Consider the following 22,026-nt stretch of genomic DNA (forward strand, 5'->3'; position numbering starts at 1 on the left):
CCTATTCACTTGGTAAATCTTAGGATATACCTCAAGGGCAGGTAAATGTAGCTAATATAAAATAATTTTATAGTTATAAAGAAGAAGTTTTGGGCAAACCGACATGGGTAGGTTAGGTTAGAAGGCTGAGGTGGGAGCGAGCGAAGCGAAGCTCCCACCTCAGCCTTCGTGGTTATTTTTTTTTAAATCACCCAGAAGGAGGAGCCCCGCGAAGCGGGGCTCCGGCGACATCTTCCAACTCTCATTATAACTATATTACGGCATATAATTATATCCCTAGCAATATCATTATACTACGGCTCAAACACATGATAATCAACTTTTACCGTGTCGTTATGTAAATCCTAAGATTTGCCAATGAAATGGTGGTAAAAGTTCGAAATAAAAGAACGTTCGGACTTTTACCATTGAGAGATGGTAAATCTTAGGTTTTACCGGAAAATCTTAGGATATACCACAGTTCGGGCTTTTACAGTAACATATGTACTAACAACGTCGTTAGCTACATCATACCATATTGTCGAAAGTAGTAGAAAAACGATATTCTGAATACTCCCTAAAGAAAGCGTATTAAAATAACCTATTAATTGACATATAAAATTGGCAATATTGATAGATTTTTTATACGAATGATCTATGATTTTACATAACGTTACTTGCACGGGTAAAAATTACGCATGTTTGAATAAAATTATCGAATGATATCGCATAAAACTAACTTCATTACTCGAATTTGACTTAATAGTTGAATTGTTAGTTCTCTGTATATTTGTATAAATCTGCTCGTACAAATTTAGCAAAACCCATAAAGCATTAACGTTTAAAACCCAAAGATAAATAAAGTTCTTAACAAAATAAACAGTCTTGGAAGATTCGCTACTAGTTAAATTACTCCCTTTATTAGTACTTAAACATTACCAAAGTTAGTATAATCTTAAAAGCTATTCGAGATTATTAATGTTGGCTAAACCTTTGGGGAAACATTTAGGGATTATGCAAAGAATTTTAAGTAAAACTATTAAGGGTTGTAGGTTATTAAGTTGTTGGTGCCGTTATATGTTTAGGGGGTGAATATTTTAGTTGTGTAATGGTAGTTGACTCACGCTACTTTGCTTGCGTTTTTATCTTATTATTCAGTCTATAAAAAATATTTTTATCTTGGACCTTTAACTATTCCTTTCCTTTTTCCTTTTTTAAAGACAACTCCTGCACTAAGAATTACTCTTGTGTCGCAAATCTTTTGCAAACATACAAACAACGGACACAAAATACAACCAGGCCAGTAGCTCGATTCTCTACTACTATCGACTACCGACAACCGAACTGTCATCGAGAAATTTTGTATGAAAATCTGATCAGCGCCTCTGACGGGTGTCGTAGGAAACATTTTGGCAGTACATTCTAAATGTCAAATGTCGATAGCTAGCCGGCTGTCGGTAGTCGATAGTGGTAGAGAATCGAGGTACAGAAACAACTATTTGTGGATCGCACAAATATTTGTTCCGTGTGGGAATTGAACCCACGACCTCCCGACGCACTGGTAGTGTCGTGATGACCACACCACTGCGCCATGGAGGCCGTCAAAATTATTATTTATGGTAATTGGTCGAGTTCCAGCCACAAAACTTACAGTAAATTATCATATTATTATATTACATTAGATTCTGAATGATTTGTTTCGAGAACTGTAGATGGAAATTCAGGTTAATTTTCAGGAATAAAGCATTATCATTATGAGAGATGTTCTCAGTAAAATACAGCACTAAGTACCCTCATTACTACTGCTTCTAACTACAAGCAAATACTTCATTTAAAATTAATTATTTATTATGAATAGTATATTAATATAACAATAACGAAGGATACTTTTGGATACATATATATGAGACTAGCATTCCGCCTGCGGCTTTGCTCCCGTGATTCCACCTCTTAAGGTGGGGAACTTCCAAAAATTTTCTCTTAGTGCTCGTCTACACTTCCTAAGGAATCATCGCATCAAATTTCACGCTCAGTAGTTTCGGCTGTACTTTGTCCATCAGTCAGGCAGTCAATCAGTCAGTCACTTACTCAGTAACGGAAGAGTTTTAAATATATTGATTTCAATAAAACGTTAGTCCTTGCAAAAACAATTCCACAAAAAGAATCGTATTCACTTTTTTGCGCAGACACGGCTGCAGCAAATGCTTTTACAAATCGTCGGATTTTGGCTCTGACTTCTTCTAGACGTATGATAAAACGATCTGCATGGAACCCAACATGGCATATCTCTTTAGGTTGTCATTCTCATAGAAAAAATCTTTAAATCTTGCAGTGCCTTAGAGTAGCCTAGTGATTTAAGTATCAGTATTAAAAGGAAAATATTGCTCAATTCCTAGAAAACTATAACTTTATGGCTCGCTAACATGTACAGTGCTACCGGTGCCGAAACGTCGAGCGAAATAGAGGTAACTTATACGATTCATAGCATTACTCTATATGTAATATTTTAAAAACAAATTACGCCGAAACATGTTATTTAAGCGCACTTTGCAATTAAGTAGAAACGTTAATATTCCAGGGACTACAGATCTACAGGACTGGTCGTCATGATACATAACATTAGGAGAAAATGATGGAAGAAAATTAGCCTATAGAAACGATTACTCATTTAGAGGTTACCGTCGGCAAAGCTGTCAATCTTACTCCTGAATTGATCAGTTTTTCCGCCAGGTCCTATTTATCGTCAAAATATCCAATTTCTTTTAAGACCCCACAATTCTTCTAGCCAATAAAAACCAAGACGTTATTGAAAGACAAAACTACGTCTATTCCTTTACGAATTCAATATTTGAGGTGCGTCGAATCCAATATGTGTGTAAGACTTTCCATTATTCATCGCACTACATATGTACCTTGTGTGGGTCGTAATAAAACGGCGAAGTGAAATTTATATAAAACTAAGGCCTAAGTGCTATAGGAAGCGATTTGGAGAGCGTTTATTGGATTGAAATGGTTATTGAATGGTTGAAAGTGCAGAAGGCATACGAAATGTGGTGATTTGCTGGATGAATTGCTGTTGCATATTGCTAAGATTTACGCTTTGGATATTCATGTTGGCTTTTATGTTTCAATTGTGCGGTTTGGGATACGCATGCGGTTTTTCGTATATTAAGTGTACTTAAGCACATCGGTGGATCAAATTGCAAAGATATATCATCGAAATAAAGTCCATAGAATAATCTGCATGACACATGATTGTTGAGGCGATATTATTGCGTAATTATTGTTGATCATCACTAAATAGTATCACCTTAAGTTCTGAACGAAGTAAGTACCTATTTGATATTTACAAACCTGTGACTTTTAGATTAGTTTCAAATAGAAAAATAAACAAGTATACCTATAAATACGAAAAATTTAAGAACGTATGGATACGCATACTATAAATCCTAGATTAAGGTCTAAGCTCTTTTCGATCGTGAGAAATCATTTCAGACAGACGAAGTCGCTGACAGAATCCACTAAATCTTAATTTACTCTCTACAAAGTCTCTTTTAAAATTGCAGTGAAAAGTAAATACACCAAACTTACTATTTCGTTCAAAAGTCACCTTAACAGAAATCGGAAGGTTGCACAAAAATGTTCACAGCAAATTCAAAATTGAAGCATAACCGTATTTATGGAAATAAATGTCGTGCCGTAAGGTATCGACTACCGTCTAGACGGCATCTAATTCAGCTCGAGGCGAATTAAACTGCAGGAAATGTGACTGAACGGTGAAATTTGTTATACAAATATGCATATTGGATATTTCTGATGTTAAAATGTTGAAAGGTTATTTATAAGGTATTTTGAAAAATTTTAATCTGTATGCAAGATTAATTAAATATGAAAGTTTAACTGTAAAGTTTTTAAGATTATCTATGCGTGTGTGTCAGTTATGTATGTATGTTCGCCCATACCGTGGGTTGATAACCATTAACGTGTATGAAGTGAAATGTGATATATTGATCATTTTCGTAATGCTCGGCGTTTCGGCACAGGTTGCGCAGGCACCACAGCCTGCACTGTCTGAGAGAAAATTATAGTCAATTTTAAACGACAAAAATGTTATTGCACATTTCTATTACTATCAAAAATTCTAGTCATTCATTTGAATCACGCGTTTCATTTAAGTGAATTGCACAAAAATATTTACAGATAGAATAAAAGATAAATTTAGATAAAATAAAAAGAAAAACTAACCGCACAATAATTTGTTATACCTCATACAATATTAACAAACATAAAAACTTTATATCAATCATACTTCTCATACATAAAATGGCCTACGATTTTCATGTACACATAAAAAGAAAAGTATTAAAATATTTTATGAAAACGCTTATACTAGCACCTTGCCTTATCAAAGCGGGCTAAAACAATGAATATGAAGGAAACACAAATAAATGTTATAGAAGACGTATCTTTTTTACCACTGCATTTTATTAAAGGAAACAAAGAAAGGCTATGCGTGAGTTGGTGCCCCACGAAGGGTTCTGTACTATTATTTACATTACAGCAATGAGAATAATAGTAGCGTTTAATACAGTGGTTAACATGATCATCTCGCCGCTATAGCCGTAGCACCACGTGGTGGGTTCGAATCCTACCAAACAAAATAAATATTAGTATGTCACGAGTATTTAGAAATATTTAAGTACCATAGTACAAGCGCTACTTAGTTTAAGATGTAATATACGTACGTCAGTTGTCAATGATATTCAATTATTTATAACCACAGCAAAATAATACCGTTTGTTGAACAGGAGCCCTTTTAAATATTTATTTTATTGTTTTTTAGTATTTGTTGTTAAAGCGGCACATAAAATACATCATCTGTGTAAATTTCAACTGTCCTTCCTAACTATCAAGGTTAATAAGGTACAGCCTACTGACAGACAGGCAGCGAATACTTACTCGTAGCCATAGGGTTCCCGTTTTACTCTTTCGGTACGGAACCCTAAAAAAGATAAATGGAAAACAATCTAAAAAGGTATTCGTAAAAGTAATTTATGTGTGTCAATCAAAATTCTGATCTGTATATAAAAATAAACATTTATATAGAAATAAAAGCATTCCGTGTAGAAAAGAAATAAAAGAATAAGATAAAACAATATTGAACGTATTAGTGGAAACGTAAATGTGACAGCGTTTTTAAAACAACGGGAAAGACATTAGCGGTTCTGACTGTATATGGGGATGAAGCGAAACAGTACATGGGAATCAGAAAAAGCCTTTTGTGGGATTTATTTACCTCCTCAATAAGAAGGCTATCACTCATGAGTTAATACGAAGAACAAAAAAAAATGACGAAACACAAATTCTGCAGAGAATTAATGATTATAAGATGAATGTCCAGATTTTGACACTTAAATTGTACTGCAAAAATAGTTCTTACACAAAATTCGCAAAAGCTCGATTTTCTACCGCTCTCAAAAATTTACAACCAGCTTGTCGATTTTCGGGAAGGATAGAAAACGCGATACTGAGAAAAAAAATATTCAAGAAGATAACAATATCCATATCTTTTATGCCATATATATGAAATGTTGTTGCGGGAATAAATAAAATAAATAAATATCATTGGACAACTCACACACGGTCATTTGATTCCAAACTAAGCAGAGCTTGTACTATGGTAACCAAATAACTGATAAACATACTTATATACTTCTAAATACATACTTATATAGATAATTCACAACCAGGCTCAGAACAAATACTCGTGCTCATCACACAAAGATTTGTCCCGGGTGGGATTCGAACCCACCACACGCGGCGCGACGGTTGTTGCGGCGAGGTGACCGCTTAAACCACTGCGCCAAACGTGCAGTTAACAATGAGTTGTTGTAATCTTGTCATAATTTACTTAATTAATCCCATTTTTTATATATTAACAAGCAGTAATAAAATATAGTTTATCATCAAAGCTGTGTATGAATCGTATTTAATTAATCAAATTAGTGTTGCCCAATCAAGCAATATTATTCAAAATAATTACAAAAACCTCAGTCCGAAACTTCATCGTAGCCAGTCTGTCGAATAACTTAAAGTTCTCCATTAAATAAATAAGTAGACAACTCAAACTCAAATAAGTACAGAACTCGTTAATTGAAGTTATAAACAGTTTCTATTTGAATTTTATTAATTATTTATTGAACATCGCTTTTGATTTGTAATTAGTGTAACGATGGTATCTTACTTATATTATAAACTAGCTGACCCGCGCAGCTTCGCTTGCGTCACGTAAGAGAGAATTATAATGTGTCATAATTTTCCCCGTTTTTGTAACATTTTTCGTTACTACTCCGCTCCTAATGGTCGTAGCGTGATGATATATAGCCTATAGCCTTCCTCGATAAATGGACTATCTAACACTGAAAGAATTTTTCAAATCGGACCAGTAGTTCTTGAGATTAGCGCGTTCAAACAAACAAACAAACAAACAAACAAACTCTTCAGCTTTATTATATTAGTATAGATAAAGTATAGATTCGAAAGTTTCTTGGGGTATTTTTACAGTAGCTCAATTCTGTACCACTAACAGCTCTTTATTTGAATTACTAACTTAACTGCTTCAGAAAAAAAGCGTCATAGAATAAATAATAATTGCAACATTTAACATTTTTTAATATCTCTCCACAGCCCTTCTTTGCCAAGCAATTAGAATTTAAATATAAAATTTTCTTCGTTATTTGCTTCCGTTGTTTGTTTTATCATTTCTTTTTATTAAGATGGCTGAGTTTTATCATTTTGGCAACCAAGGAAACGATAAGTACTATAAAGAGTAGCTAACTAAATAGCTACAAAGTCGTTTGATACACATACATACATAACACTATCCTGTTATGCATAAAGGAGTACTAAGTAGACCAGCATTTTGCCATTTTACACTACAACAATAGAGCAAGCTTATTGCGCCCGTACGGGGCACGTTACCGAACTCGAGACTATTGTCAATAAATAACTAAATTAGAATAGAATTCAAATAACAAAAAATACCAATAGCACTTTTTTCAACCTGGGAATCGAGCCCGGGGCCTCAGGGTTAACAGTCGTATACACTATCACCCAGGCCACAAAGGTAGTCAAACAGATTTTTGTCTAAACGGCGTACTCTTGTAGTAAAGATGACTAAATCTTTCACTTCCTAGACTTTCATAAATCTAGACCGTGCTTGGGAAAGGACATAAAGCCGTTGGTTTAGCGCCTGACCTCTCGCTGGTCGTGTCAGACTACCGTCTTACCGGACTGTGACTGTCATGAAATAGAGAGTGTTCCTGTATACTGTGCACATACTTCGCTGGTAGAAAAGCTTTACTGCGCACTGTATAGCAACTTTATGCAGTTTTTTTAAACATAAAGAGATCTTGTTGTCTCTAAATATTGATCTGAACATTTTTTGCTCTAGATTTTGCCATCATCCGATGTGGAGTGTTCAGTTAGACTACCACGGCAGTAATTTCATGAACAGAAAAAAGGGATTAAAATATTGTCGATTCAAATTTTGAACTTTCACCAATTGATTTTTACAAATTAAAGTTAGTTTCGACCAAGTGTAACCTTCTCGGAAAATTCAAGCATTCTCGAGTAAAATGCATTTTCGCGTTAGATTCCATGCAATACACAAAATAGGTGTCATTGTACTTGTCGCTAACTACTTAAAAAGCCTAAAAACAGTTCAAAAAGCTAGCAATCCAGCAAATATTTAGCAGCTGTCCTTTGAGAACTATAAATGTATGACCTTTATCTAAGACCTGTGAAGAATTCTCAGTGATTCCCACAGGAGTAGTCCGACAGTCTAGGTTACATTTATATTTTGTTCCCGTATTTCTTCTGCTTTTTCTGACAGAATATTTACATAACATAATAGCAGCTTTGCTATGTTTTATTGAAGATGAAAGTAGTTTCGTTTTGTATGTAGTTTTCTTTCTGTAGGTAAAGTCAATTGGTAATAAAATAATAATGTTATACAATTTTTAGCGGAACACTGATCAAAAACTATTTAATAATCTAATATAACTTAACTGCACGTTTGGCGCAGTGGTTTAAGCGGTCACCTCGTCGCAATAACCTTAGCGCCGTGTGTGGCGGGTTCGAATCCCACCCGGGACAAATATTTGTGTGATGAGCACGAGTATTTGTTCTGAGCCTGGATGTTAATTTATCTATATAAGTATGTATTTAGAAGTATATAAGTATGATTATCAGCTGTCTGGTTACCATAGTACAAGAACGCTTAGTTTGGAATCAGATGACCGTGTGTGAGTTGTCCAAAAATGTTTATTTATTTATAATATCTGTATTATTTATAAACCTAAGAAGAATTCAGATTAAGATATGTTTGTAGTGTATAAAAAAAATACACCAAATTTTAAAAGTGTGTAATTACCTTCTCAAGCATTGCAGTCCATCCATTCAAACTACCTGAAAACAAAAAAAACATGGTGTTAACATTTCCATACAAAGAAAATTAATAACTCCTCCTATCTTTAGGACTAATACGTTATTATAATAACTTTGCTTCTACAATTTTAACAAATTCTAAGTACTAATCCGTTTAAAAGATAACCATTTAAAAATTCAAAAACTTTTTCAACATCATAACTCAGACATCAACAAAATCTCTTTACCGTTTACATTTTATTTACCGCAATTTAATAAAAGCGGTACAGTTTTAAAAAACAAAGCCTCGGAATAATACTGAGTTTATAGCCGGTATCAAACGCGTTAAACCTAGACCGTGAGAGATTTATGAATAAAATATGCTTTAGTACTAAATATACGAAATAAGCTTTGGAAATGTCGTATATTTTGGTACTTAGAAATCCCAAAAACATGAAGGATGTAATCATTATATAGGAATTTATGAAGTTGGTAAAAGTAATACCCGTCTACATATCTGTCGGTCTGTTTGCGATAAACTCAAAACTTACTGAACTGATTTTCATGTGGTTTTGACCAATAGATACAGTGAATCTTGAGAAAAAATTCAAAGTTTCTAGTTCCAAATAAAAAGAAAATATCGGGAAGTTTGCATAGAAGGTAAAATCAAAGTTAGTCTAGTTTTGAAAAGTATAAAAAAATTTGTTTGTTCCTGACATCATCACATCAAATTCGATCGATATTCTCAAAAAATATGAGCATTAAGTTTACGATACACTGTTTGGCAAGTTATTACTAAACCCATGTGTACACCAGTGTTGCAGTGGCTCATAAAACACAGGATTAAGGCTGTTGTCAACGTAACCACGTTACGCCTCATAATTCTGCTGGTCTTAGGGTTGCTAGTGAAGGCAGATGCGGCTGGTAGTTGTGATTTGATAGTTGTGAGTGTATTTCTATGATAGTTCTGTTTAGAAATCCCTTACTATAGGGTTATGGATTTTCAATTTGATTAGGAATATAGATTTTTAAGTATTTGATTTTGATAGATTAAAATAAGATTTGGTTTTGTGATATTTAAAGTATTGTGGGCTGTATGACAATATTTTAATAACAACGACTCAATGTTTGAGCCGAGTCACATCAACCGTGGTCATGCAATATTATGTTTAGAAGTCGTGATAGTTAATTTGATAGTTATTAAAAACAAGCTTGGTTACCAAGCGTTAAGATAAAATTATTCAAAAATATAATGAAATAAACAGTAAAAGAAATCTATCAACAACAATACGTGAACATGACATTTAATCAACTAAATCTAACGCCAACCCTGTTCAACAGAACACAGTGTTACCAACGAAAAAAACACTGGACAAAATTATCACCTACTTTTCGTTAAAACAAATTCGTTTTTATCTCTTCAGCGACGCGATTATGAAATCTTTTTTTTTTACATTTTTTTATTTTAATATTGTTTACGCCAACGTATTTGCGTTTCTTAAGCCGCTTTCGACGAGGTTTTTAAATAAATGTTTGTAGATTACTTTAATATTATAATTTTGGGGGCTTCTGTAATTTTTTCTGTGTCAAAAATATTTTCGAGACATATTTTTTTGGTGGATAAAGAAAACATAGTAATCATGCTTATATTGTGTCAGAGAGGTAACAAAACGTAATTTCGTCACGTGTAATGTAAGCCTTTATAAATATAATCTAACAAGATGTCTTATTCTTAAAATTAAACATATCAAACTAAAGTATTTATTAAAGTAAGAAAGTATTCTATAAATAATATTATATTGAAAAAGTTTATCAAAAGTTTAGTCAAGCCTGTTTAGTAGCTTTCTTTTATTGACACTACGAACCTTAATCTCACAAAAAGTTATTGTAGCGTAATAATTTAACATTTATTACAATTATAGTGCAGGTTTAAAGTCTTCACACAAATAAATTACCTACGGTTATGTTATTTTCTACAGTCAAGAGTTTGACATTAAAAATGTATTCAAAATTAAGTTCCTACCCCACCCGCTAAAGGCGCTTTGGTCAATCATACAAAATTTAAAAAAAACTACCCGTTTGTCAATCATCTAACTTATAAAGAAACTACACCTCGGGGATTGATCTAAATTAGTGAAATATCTTTAACACCTTTATTAATTTACGGCCAGACAGAAACATAATACACTTAAACAACACTAAAACTTAACAAGTAGAGTATAAAACCATATTTCTATAACAAAACGTCGTGTTCCTAACCCTCTCATGCCGCATGTAGGTCAAAAAGGCAGTAAAATGTAATTCAAACTTAAACGTTGAAACACTTATATTGTCTTATGGTCATAAACCTAAGGAAATACATGTACTTGTAACATAAAATTAAACATTCGCGAACATTCTAACGAGCATTCGGAAAATATAAGTTAAATCGTCTAAGATGAAATAATAATATACATATATTTGTTTACTATCCTTCCGCACTAGCCCACTGCTGAGGGAAAGCCTACGCTTTCGATTCCAAACTAAAAGAAAACTACAAGATGGCCGATAAACAAGCTCAGGTAACCTCTAGAAATAAACTTTATATCATAAAATAAATCAATTTCTAAGTAATTATTAATTGTCAATCACTGAAATGCGCTATTATTTTCCAATGCAACGCGTATTAAAAAAAAAACATATTGTAATACTTATATGTTTTTTTAACGGCCATCAAGCATCCATTGTGTCATGATACTGTAAAATACAAACAGTATTTAGCATCTATAATATTACAATATCATGTAACATTCGCTCAAAAGCTCATTACAAGCGAATGCTGAGTTTTATCATTGCCTTTACGAGAACATCTTGGTTACAATGTGTATAATTTCTCCAGTTCATTAAAATAATACCGCTGTAAAACTTCTAGTTTTAACCCCCTGTCTTAATGCCAGCACTTATTTGAACACGGTAGTTGTAGGGACACACTGGGTACTAGGTTTTAGTTGCAAAATTGTAATTTGAAAAGAACGGAAGACTAGTCGAGGAAATATTAGCAAGAAGTAACAAAATTGCTGCTTTATTATGTTTATATAGATAATGGTGTATTGAAATTTGTTTATAAAATCAATTATTTCTTATGGAACCTTTAAATTATGTGTAAATTTTAGTGACCAAAGAACCATGACTTTATTTCTTTACCGATCCCAAAAAATATTTATTTTAGAGGAATGTACAGACTAGAAAAAATATACCTATATAAACTAGATACTTACTTAAAATATGCATAAAACAATAACATTTTATTCACAATTAGTACAGTAAAGATATCTACATAAAACAAAAATAAAACTACCTGAAATGTCACTTAAATCTTAATCAGTTACTTAACAGCTATCAAAAGCTCATTAAAAACACGTATTAAAATCATAATTCCTTTTTAACACCCACTGTCGTACCCAGTGTAACTCGGTCTTAACGATCAAGATTTTAACCCGTCGACTGCCATTAAACAGGGAACTGCATAAAGCTTGGAAGTTGGACAATTAAATCGGGAGCCGGTCGTTTCGACCCGAAGACATTGTGTGTAGTTATGTGTGATTTAGCGTCTGCAGGGTTAGGATTGCTTTACTCTTACGCTGATTTCGGTCGTGTATGACGGTCGAGAAAGCTGAAGAGTTTGTTTGTTTGTTTGTTTGTTTGAACGCGCTAATCTCAGGAACTACTGGTCCGATTTGAAAAATTCTTTCAGTGTTATATAGACCATTTATCGAGGAAGGCTATAGGCTATATATAATCACGGTACGACCAACAGGAGCAGAGAAGCAATAAAAAAGTTACAAAAACGGGGAAAATTTTACCCATTCTCATAAGTGACGCAAGCGAAGTTGCGCGGGTCAGCTAGTATTATACAGATGTTTGCCGTGCTTTTTAGCGATTGATTGCAAGCGCAGACTAAGACTTTGATAAGACTTTGTACTTGCTACGTTAAGTAATAGATAGACTCAGGATAGCACAGGTTTAAACCTTAGTGGTTTTTTGTTGCTATTTTTAAGTAATTGTTGTTATTCTCTGTTGAAATGATAAATAAATAAAAAAAACAAAGCGTTGGAAATCTTTTTGACTGTGTCCCACCGCTGAGCAAAGGCTTCCAAGGATTGTTGGTCTTATCTAATATATCAGATTATTGTCAATAGTAGCCTGGACTTTGATAAATTGCCGGGTACACATCGCTCCCTATTCCATAGAACTAACACAAACGCAAAAGTATTTCGAACACCTTAGGGTATACCAGTCGTGATAGTTTATACGTACATCTGCCGCCTACATCAGCATTGTCCCATATATAATTATGTTAAAACATTCGCTCAACTGACATCAGCGTAGGTGGAAAGGAAGCCTTGTTGCGACTGTTTTTGTGATCGTCCACCGGAGACCCCAAGTTTTGTGAAGTTTAATACATGTTTCTTGTGACGTGTGGGTATTTTGATGTATATGAGACTCGTGTATATAGAAGTGTTGGGTAGAGTAATGAGTAAGTACGGAATAATGTGGTTTGTTGTTAAAACTTTGTAGTGTATCAAACTGGAGGTAAAGTAAGAAAATTTTATAGTAAGGATTTGTCGTCTACCTTGTGTTATGTCATTTCTGCATCCATGCTAAGAAGCCGGTATTATTTACTAAACAAAAAATCACGAAAACAAAGAATGTAAGAACACTAATTTTCGACCACCTCTGATTATCAAATAGCTCTACAGACATCAAATCTACTATTGAATCATCAGTCCCGTTCTTCTTCTTATCGTATGGTTAGTGGTCAATCTGTTGTCAAAGTTGTTCAAGCCACCAGAAGGCCTTTGACGTGGCTTCAGTCCCGTGACGTGATGCTATGTTATGATGACATTAAAAAGAAGTGGCTCACAATGACCATAATTCATTATTCTATAAGTTTGTGGCCAGTTTAAAAACGATGGTTTTTAAACATTATCTGCCACTTTGTCTACCAGGCATAAAATATAATCTAAAAAACTGATCTCTAATATGTATCTTTAGCAACATAAACGCCATAATATTTAACCCTCTAATGACTAATAATCACCTCTGATCGTAAATAAGATTAGGATTACATCAGCTAATAATTTATTCACTCCTCGTCTGCCGTTATGCTTAGGACAAATTAATTTGTGGTCAATTATTATGCACAAATTAAAGGCCATTCATTAATTAAGCAACTGTGGTTTTGATATATACGGAGAATATACAAGGAATTAGAAATACAGAGGGATTTTGAATGTGTGTTGTACATTCGGTGACTATAAGCCTTTTGCTATAGTTCAGAATACGGTCGACTTTTCCTGGATTAAAACCAATCATTCTGTAATAGATACTGATTTGAATTGAAACTGTAAATATTTTCAATATGTTCCTGTATATGATTTAGAAGTTGAATTTGTATTGAAAGTTTACATACTAGCCAATATTTAGAATATTTAGTATATAGTTGTTTGCAAATATTTTTTGCCGTTAGGTAACCGAAACTACACGACCAAGGCCTAAGCCCTCCTTCAATATAGGAGATCCTCCCATATCCAGCAATGGAACAATGATGATTATTTTTTCCGTGAAACCATCTCTTCCATACTATGAATCCCAAATGGTTCTAGGTTCAGCCTTCCTATTGTTTTTAAGTTTAGTTTGTAAACATTAAGCTCTATTAGAAAACACATCCCTATAAATAGGACCATATGACCCATTACAGACAAAACTAACAAAACACAAAGAAATAAAATATGAGAAAGAATCCTTTGTGTGAATTGAAGAATAACGGACAATGGAAGGAAATAGTGCATCAAATAGTGGCGGGTACAATCACAAACGTGCTCAAACGATTCTGTATCTAGTGTGGGCGCCATCTTGGATAAATTGACAATCATACGCTGCTGGATCTAGGATTTTGAAAAGTGATGGACTGTGAGTAAAAGATTTTTGTTGGTTAAGGCAGGAAAAAATTTGTAAAACAGAAATTTATGAGCTACGAAATAAAATTACTTTAAATACTGTAAAAATTAGCAAATCTGGTTTTTCAATCATTTTTATTGGGGCATTAGTGTGAAGTATTGACGCCTAAGAACATTACGCTATTAATTAATTTAATTACTTCGAAAAGATTTTTTTACAACCAGGGGCAATTTTTTACTACTATCCACAATCGACTTGCTATCGACAAAGTTAAGAAAATCTTATCAGCGCCTCTAGCGGGAACGTAGTACATTTTCAATATCAAACTAAGTACTCGATAGTACCGACTGTAGAAAAGCGCTACAGAACTATTAACCAAATGTAACGAACAAAAATAATAGCGGTAGAGAACTAATCTCACAATTTGCCCGTTTAATGAACTAGTTAATTTAGATTAGCGTAATTAATTAATTTAATTATCTACCAGCATTCCTCACGGAGGTATATTTCATGGGGAATAGTCTTGGCGGATGACAGACCGCACTATTTCTCGCTGTAGCTCTCGAGCTGTGTAGGTCATTTGCACTCATTTAAGTAGTTTAAAGGATTATATTAATACTAACTACTGCTCGCGGTTATGTATGTGTGAAAAGACTTTCCGGGATAAAAAGAATCTTATGTAATAATGCAGGATATAAATTAGCTGTGTGCAATATTTAATCGAAAACAGTACACTAGTTTTGGCTATATTGAGTAATTGGTATTGTGAAAGTAACTATACGAGTGTAATGATTATTTTGGAAAAATATTGCAATATACTTTAAGCTTGTAATATTATAGACTATGGGAATTAACTGAAGTTTACCATATAATGCTTGACATTTCGGCACAGGTTGCACTGACTATGGTCGCAGGCTGAGCGGTACTCTATTACAAAAAAAAAATACTACGTGAAAGTTTTTAAAACTATCTTATCGTTCAATTCTAGATCAACCATAATAAAAGCATATTTCTGACTAACAAGTGATTTTTTTTAGCAGCATTGCTTAGAAACACAGCCTTTATGTAATTAAAAATATTTCTCTAAAGAGAAAACAAAAAATACTTCAACCTACCCAAAAAGTTTTAACTTAAAAATTCGCAACAAAAATTCCATTTGCGAAGCGGAACCGCGGGTGAAAGCTAGTTGGAAATACAATTTAAAACGAAAACTGTGAGGCTCAATATATTTTGATTGCTCACTTTTAAACCCTAGATATCTGCTCTGCTTTTTGTATTCGAACGCACTGGTGGAGTTTTGTATATCTTTTTTTACTGAATAAAGTTTGGTTGGATATTCAGTGTAGTATGAAAAATGTGGATAGACTTTTTTTTGTTTTTGTTTTAGCTAGTTTTTAGTTATTGTAATTGTTTTTACAGTTTCTTAAGTGGAAGATTTTTGGTTCGTAAGCTGTGTAACCATGGAATGAAGCTATTATAATAATAATAATAAAGCTTTATTTTCAGACCAGGTCCATAAGGTTTTTACATCCATAAATATACAATAATTATACATATATTAATATTATAACAAATAACTAAGTGGAACATTATTATTAATCTAATTATACATATATAGGTAAAATACTTATTTTCTATACTGAAATGACGACCGGTGGGTCGTCATCCAGTGCCACATTATGGGACTGTCCATTCTACCTGCGACAATCGCTACAAGGCTATTGTTATGTTATTTTTTTCAAATAAACATATATTATTCATAAGCCACAGCGATCACAAAGTAAGTAGTTGGTAGTTTTAAGTTAAGTTGACACCTCCATTATGCGCTAAGCATTTGTTTTTTCGAGTCCGATTGTCCTTTGTTATGTATTTTTGAAGAACTTAGCTCGCACCGAATAATTAAGGCAAAAAAATACGAAAATGCTATCAATAGAGTTCTTTGAAAAAAAATTACATATTTTATGTATACTGTCTTAAAAAAATGTTGCTCAGTTCTCATTCAAAATAATTTGTATCAATTGTAAATATTCTCATGTAAATCAAAAAAGAGTTCTTTGTTAAAGTAATTCAGTCAGTTTTTATACAAAATATACCTGTTTAATTCTTATAAAATTCGCCAGTTTCAACTAAAATACTTGACTGGTATTTTTATTTTGCTCTATAAAAGTTTTCTTTATTGCTTCAAAAAGTTTGCGCGTCGAAGCACGTTCCATTTTTAAACTTGAAACCTGTAACAGATGGTGGTGTTGCCATTAAGTGCTATAAGTTATGGTTTGTTTGTCTTGTCTATGGCTGTAGCTTTTTTAACATGATTTTTAAAACGAGAATGATATAACGGTTAAAATTTAAAAAATACGAACTATGCTGCTTTTTTCTAAGTCTAGAAGTACTACTACACTAAGATTACTAAAAGTCAGTATTGTACTACTTTATTCCCAAAATAACTTAGAAATGTTTATTGCAATGCGTATAGAATCTGTAAAACGAGAAAAACCTTTTTTGCTACGTAATAATAAGTTACGTGGTAACAATTATTGCACAGAACAACAAATCTATACCAATCAAATGTCCAAAATCCGTTCTTAATAAAAAGGTTAATTAGTTTCCCAATCACGGAGAATGCAATCGTGAGGAAATCTCATTATATTTGAATAGTAGGTACTTAGGAGTAATGATGATCAATTAATTAGTTATTATGAACCTATAATGAGGATGAGCGATTTTTTTGAGGAGTTCGCACTTAATTTTGACGGTTATAGAAAGTGAGAGAACGACTGAACAAGATTTCTTGGAAAAAAAAGGTTGGGGTAAGATTTTAAAGTGAACGATTTTGTGAATATTCCTATGATTTTTTTTACAATATAATTTCAAAAACATTAAGGCTTTCTTTGTTTCTTGGAGAAAATCATAGGAATATGATGATCAAAACTTTCTATTATTAATTGGAAGAACAAATAGAAATAAATTATAAAATTCTAAGCAGTTTCATTTGGCTAAACAACTCTTATAATTTATACATACAATATCTAAGAAATATAGGCTACTGGAGACGCTCAATTGCAAAAGTATCTCTAATTTAACATAGAAAGAAAAGTCTGCTACATCATTATTTACTCTTCCATCAACCAAGAATATTCCCATCCGCAAACAACGATCTGAAAAAAGTTCTTCAAAATCCCATCAAAAAACGACTTATCAATATCTTAAAGAGAAACCGTCCAATAAATTAAGTACAAAAATCTTCACGCCGAAGCATTAGACTCTCCCGGACTCCCTCGTTGACAAGTGAAGCGGGAAACTAAGGCCCGTTCATTGAAATAATGATGATGCCGACGCTCGGGTCGTGATAAAACGGCGAAAAAAATCTATTTTTGAACGAATATCAAGTTAGAGGACAAGAATTGTGAGAATTTTTGAGGTTGTTATATTGATTTGGGATAAATTATATTTTTTAAAAACAGACTCCAGACAGATTACTGTGGAAATATATATTATTCAAAATATTATTACGCTGTATTAGTTTATCTGTAATTAATGGTCATTACTGCTCTTTTTTACTTTTCACCGGCTATCATATAACGATGAAAATATGTGTAGAAAAATGCTTATGACCTCGAATAGCTTCAATAATATTTATTACTATACCGTGTTTAAAATTAAATCATAATATTATGAAAGCTAGTAATCACACACTTCACGTAATTTCCCTTCCATGTTCAGTAGTTGTGCACTAGTCTTCTTTAGGTCAACTAAAGTCTATTTTTAGGGTCCTAAATATTTGTTACCTTATTTAGTACCGTAGGTTTATAAAACTTTCTAAATATAATCAAAATGATTTTCACAAGGCCTGCTCTGTTTAATCAGTGAATTAAGTAGAGGGTAACCAGGTGGAAGCTGCTAATTCATCTGATACGTGACTACAAAGCTTCTTTGTCACCTGTTATACCTGTTTAATGTACTTATACTAGCATATAAGAGTTTGGGAACTTACCTATAGCTTTTTAACGAACTTTTTTTATATGACATCGTTTAAAATACTATTTGGTTTATATCAGAGGTTAATTGGTAAAAGAAAACAAACGACAAACCGACCGACGGACTTTCGTATTTATAATAATGTTAGTACGTTTAAAACAAATACAAAAAAAAATAACTGCCATACATTTATTTTAAACCTTTTCTATACGTTTGATCATAAATAGACGCGCACACATAAACATAGGATAATTTTCTATTTTATAAAAATCGATTCGGGGTTTGTTATAATTTTGTTTAATATTAATAAAAATATTGTGGAACTTCGCACAGGATTATAAATTGTTTTTACCGTAATGTAAAATTTCATTTCATCAATAGTCCCAAAAACAAACCATAGGTGGTATTACACGAACACTCTACAAAGACAAACGCAGATCTCCCAACACATAGTACTCATTAATTCAATAAGCGCGTAGTGTAAGCTGGTACCTCACAGTAATGGGATACATTGAGCTTTCAGATGCATACAGACAAAGCCTGCTCTCCGACTTTTGACTCAACCGATCGGTGAACTTGTTGTCCAACTGAGTTTAGTTTTAAGTAAATATGTTTAGGCTTTTGAGGTATGCATGTTGAATAATTGTTTACGGTAAAAAAAAAAGAAATTCTTTGGTCTTTTTAAATAATTTTTCCTTAACATTTTTGGTTCTCTAAAACATTTTTTTTCGTAGTTTTCTGTGATGTTGGATTTTAAAATTTATTGGTGTTCCTTTTTTTAAGTGACCAAATGTTAAAGTCAAAGACTGGCGGATACTGGAAAAACGGTCTTCCGTCTGCATTGAACACCATAAAGAAGTAAAAGTAAAGGACTTTTATGGAGATCAAAAAGAAAGAAAAGATCTTGGTGGTATTTTTTTCATTGAATATTTGACATGAGTGCAGATATAGACCACTTTTTTCTACAGAATCAAAACTTTAATGCCTTCTATTATTTCATGTAAGACATAATATGTCTTAAACCTACGGCATAATAATATTATTATACCGTAGGTTTCACAATATATGCCATTAGTCCATTACTACACATGCTACAAACATATTCAATGTTTCAATATCGTGTCATGATGTTATATAAACATATACCAAATTTAATCAAAAATAACTAATAATGTAGCTTTCCAAAAAACACGTCAGCAAATATATCTTCACAAAACAAAATTCCCAAACGTACAACCAATAACCAACAATCAACTCATTACGAAAGCCAAATGATTTGACCTAAACAATTACATCAGATAAACAGTTAATTTATCTCCATTCGTAGCCAGTTAAATAATAAATCACTTTCCTAAGATTGATGTTCCAGCCTAGATTTCAGCCTATAATTCAGGATTAGACTGAAAAAGTAGCCGAGAATACTTTCTCTGGGGATAAAGTATTTGTGTAAACGGCTATCTAGAATTCTATTATGCTGATTCCGAACGTTTAAATGCTTAGGGACTTTAGTTTTTTGTTCCAGAATTAAGACGTTCATTAGTGGATATTGGTTGGCTTTATGTGCGTAGATTTGAGAGTTCTTTAAACAGTAGATTTAATTTAAATTACGTAAGCTTGGACGTCTCTTATAAAGACAATAGAAATACCTGATACACGTTATGCCGTTATAAGGATCCCTTACAAACAAACTTCTATAGCTTCATTCACATCCATACATCTAACGAATCATGCTGTATCTTTTCATCATAATTATAGGTCAATAGGTAATACTACTTTTACAATATTATAAAAACGGGTTTTCAATATCATTGTACCTAATCACTACAAATTAAGTTCGAATAAAAAAAATAATAGCGAGTTCATTCCACAATTTGCAAATTAGTTTGCTACAACTGTTTTATTCTAAGGAATTTCAATAAATTTTCGGCACCTGACTCCTCCTGACACCTCATTAATATTTCTATTAAAAATAATAGCCACGTGTTTAATAATAAAATGTATTCAAAGTTTCACAATATTTAGCACTTCAAAGTTGTAATAAACTCAAAATTCATTACAAAAATATCTAGCTATCACGTTATTAGATCTTTCAAAAGACCTGAATTTATGTCAGCAATTTGTACCTTGAAATTTCGAGAGCTTTCATAAGTAAAAGTATTATTTTTATTCAAATAAGTGTCGAGGCGCGTTCGTGTCATAACGCTGTATACAATTCAGTTTATGCTTCACCTAGGTCTAAATAACAATATGCCTAAGGACGTATTCTTATTAAGCAAATTATCAGTCGCAAATTGTTAGCACTCGTTAGCCTCAGTGGTGGACGACAAATATCGCGGCAGTGACCCGTTCAAGAATAACTTAAAATTTAGAATATTTTTGTACATGTTTCTAAGTTAAATAAAGACTACCTAATCGGAATTTTCATTAAATATGCCACATAATATTATTATGTATATATCGTTATGTATTTGACGATATGCTTGAATATTATTTGTCCTGTCTCATGTGCAAAGATACTCTGCACATAATTTAAATCAACATTTATTTGCTCGCTTTCTATCGAATTGAGTTGAGTGAGTTACTGAATGAATTGACAGAATCACAGAAATACACATCGAACTATCACCAAGCAAACTGTAACCAGCAAACAATTCGCCCAGTTAGCACGCTACCTAAATCGCTTGATCCCCAATTACACGCGTCGCGCTTGCTATACACAATATCGTTGAGGATCCCTACACTAACAGATTTCATGCATTGAAGATTAGATAAACAGAGCCTAGAAAGCACACAGTTTTTGCTAAGGTTTGTTTGATGGGACTACGGTAAAATTTGTTTTCTTAGAATATAGGAGATTTGGATCGAGACGTTTTGTATTTGGAAAGAGCTTGTGGTAAATTGTAGGTAAAGATTTGTGGAAAACTATTATAAAGTGTTTTTATAGAAGCGTAGAAAGATTTGTATTATGACATTAACCCACAATTTGCCGTTCAAATGCAACTTATGTAACGGGACCGTGCTTGGTTCCAAGCAATTGAGGGCCTACACACAAAAGATGGAGCTATCAGATAGTGGCTTTACCTGACACGGGAAACACTTTGTGATCTGCAGTCACAAAACCCGGCCGTTCAAACTGCAGAAGCAGTCATGCAGGCTGTTTATTACAAGAAAAAAGTTCATATGGTAAGTATTTAGGACTTCTTCTTCTTCTTATCGTATGGTAAGTGGTCAACCTAGTGTCAAAGTTGTTCAAGCCGCCCGAAGGCCTTTGACATGGCTTAACGACTGTTATCTTAATCGACAACAACCGGGACCGACTTTTTACGTGCCCTCCGAAGCACGGAGACGCCCAGTTCAAATACCACTATGCGGTCACCCATCTATGGAATGACCGCGCCAACAGCTGCTTCACCCACAGATCCTTTACCGACCGGTGAGCGCAACTGGCTATGGGCGCCTCAAATTTCAGTCATTTAGGACTTATTATAGTAATTGGCAAAAAATATTTCTTAATTCCATCTGGAGCGTTTATAGATTTGCCCAATTCCTCTCAAAAGTACTCTCGATTTAGCTCACCCCATTCACCGATACGGTATTATCAGCAAAATAAATAAACGCGAACCGCACATGGATCATCGCTTATAATTTACGAGGTAATAAATAAAAACATACCATTATACGCATTGAGAACGACGCCGACGGTTC

The 22,026-nt window shown here is 33.2% G+C and overlaps 1 protein-coding gene across 3 annotated transcripts in view; it reads right to left on the minus strand.

Annotated features, from left to right (window-relative positions):
• The window catches only part of LOC142981790 (uncharacterized), a 360,767-nt gene that overhangs the window by 118,671 nt on the left and 220,070 nt on the right, over window positions 1–22,026 (minus strand). For all 3 annotated transcript variants that reach the window (XM_076127897.1, XM_076127898.1, XM_076127896.1), the window contains one exon: window positions 8,414–8,448. The gene's annotated coding sequence lies outside the window, so the exon portion shown is untranslated. The remainder of the gene's footprint in view (window positions 1–8,413; window positions 8,449–22,026) is intronic.

This window comes from Anticarsia gemmatalis, chromosome 20, assembly GCF_050436995.1.
Source record: "Anticarsia gemmatalis isolate Benzon Research Colony breed Stoneville strain chromosome 20, ilAntGemm2 primary, whole genome shotgun sequence".
Lineage (NCBI taxonomy): Eukaryota > Metazoa > Arthropoda > Insecta > Lepidoptera > Erebidae > Anticarsia > Anticarsia gemmatalis.